This window comes from Haplochromis burtoni, unplaced genomic scaffold, assembly GCF_018398535.1.
Source record: "Haplochromis burtoni strain Fernald_Lab_line unplaced genomic scaffold, NCSU_Asbu1 Contig_659, whole genome shotgun sequence".
Classification (NCBI taxonomy): domain Eukaryota; kingdom Metazoa; phylum Chordata; class Actinopteri; order Cichliformes; family Cichlidae; genus Haplochromis; species Haplochromis burtoni.
The window spans coordinates 100288-102014 of record NW_024583020.1 but is presented as its reverse complement, the minus strand read 5'-3'; the positions used below and the strand labels follow the sequence as shown (position 1 = coordinate 102014).

General features: G+C 39.0%; 1 long non-coding RNA gene across 1 annotated transcript; it reads right to left on the bottom strand.

Moving 5' to 3' along the window:
* Nucleotides 1-1226: 1226 nt before the first annotated feature.
* LOC102288665 lies at nucleotides 1227-1727 on the bottom strand. Its single transcript, XR_317561.3, has 3 exons — nucleotides 1663-1727; nucleotides 1382-1490; nucleotides 1227-1285 (listed from the first exon to the last, which is right to left on the bottom strand). It is a non-coding gene; the product is annotated as an uncharacterized LOC102288665 (long non-coding RNA).

Below are 1727 nucleotides of genomic sequence, written 5' to 3'. Positions count from 1 at the left end.
CAGTGCTCCAGCTTACCATCTTTACCTGAGTAAATCTGTTTGTTGAACAATCTGAATGGTTGATTCAGAAACTTCTGTGACATCAACTTAACTGAGACTCATTACAAATTTCACAAAACACAGTTGAATACTTAGTTACTTAGTTTTTATTAGTTATTTTTGTTTTTGTTGTTACATTAATTTTAATAAAAAAAAAATAAAAAAAATAAATGAATAATATCTTTATTTTATTTTATTATTAATTTATTTGTTTATTTTTTTGTTGTTCCCAGAGAGCAAGCCAAACACCGGTCCTGACTATCTCTAATAGTGGTGCACCACTAGTAGACTTTGTTTTAACCTCCTAGGACCTGGAGTCCATATATGTGGACATTACATTTTGGGTTGTCTAGACCAAAATATAAAATGTTGCTATACAAAGGCCTGATATTCATGTATGAGGACATCATGCTGCCATATGTCCTCATATGTGGATCTCATTTTTCACCAAAATAAAAATCAGGTGAAAAAAAAATCAGGTAATTCTTTGTTTTTACATTCATCAGGTCCCAATCAACCCAAAATGGCACAGAGAAATTAAAAATGCATGCCATTAAAAAGTCCAGGTCTTAGAAGGTGAACAATGTCTCTGCTGATGAGACCGGTGAATGTGGGGCGACGGTGGCAAGAAAAAACTCCCTCCTGGAGGAAGAAATCTTGGGAGGAACCAGGCTCTCTGGGAGGACCCTTCCTCCTAAGGGCAATACTTACCAGCGGTCTGAGATGACGGTTGTTCCTTCTCTGCATGATGATGGCTCTAACTTCATTCCACATCCTGTTTTAGAATGAAGAGAAAAATGATTAACAAGGTGATAGGACATTTCAAAATTCTCTCAGCTGCTGTGTCTTCTTACGTTTCTCTTGTAAAACAGGATGTAGGCAGACTGCTGCTGTTCCTCAAAAACTGCCGATCCAGTTGTGTGGAGCACCTGTGCATCATTATAGGTGAGCCAAGGATCTGATGTAGACTGTGGACTCTCCTCAGGATGCACAGAATTACAGATGTACTGTCCTGAAATCACATTAAGACAAATGAATCCAACTTCTAAAAGTCAACTGATTCAAGCAAACAGTGGTTTGGACTTAGTGCTTCTTAAAACATCAAAAGCTTTTGTGTGTGAGTCCTTCACTCAAAAGTAGCAAGTTCTGTTAAATCATTTTCTGTTTGTAACAAGTCAGTTGTTTTACCTGATTCTGTGCCTCCATAGTGACTAATGATGCTTATGAGTCCATAACGGCCATCACCCTGAGAAGGAACAAATCCAAAGATCAGTTTCATAAAGTCTCACATCAGTGCGATAATTAAGCTGATTCTCTGAGATGTTCTGCAGTCTGTTTTTACCTGTTTGGATGACACCACCAAGTCCCTCTGCAGCCTGACGGGGTCATTCACCTTCTGAAGCTTGTGGGTTTTTGTAAAGCCAAACCTCTTCAGGTGAAAGATGAGAACTCTGGCAGAAAAGAAAAAAAACCCAAGGTACAAAATAAGAAGAATGAGTGTCAAACACAAACCGAAGATGGGGCAAAATGACTGCTCAAGTGTTGTCTTAAAAACTCTGATGTTTAGTGCGCCACAGTTTGGAAATCAGGTCAGTCGATCAATTCTGATGTGACCTTACTCACCTTGGCAGTGTATCAAAAGACGGCTTCACTTCCGAGGTCGTCCCTCCACAGTCACAGGTAAATTC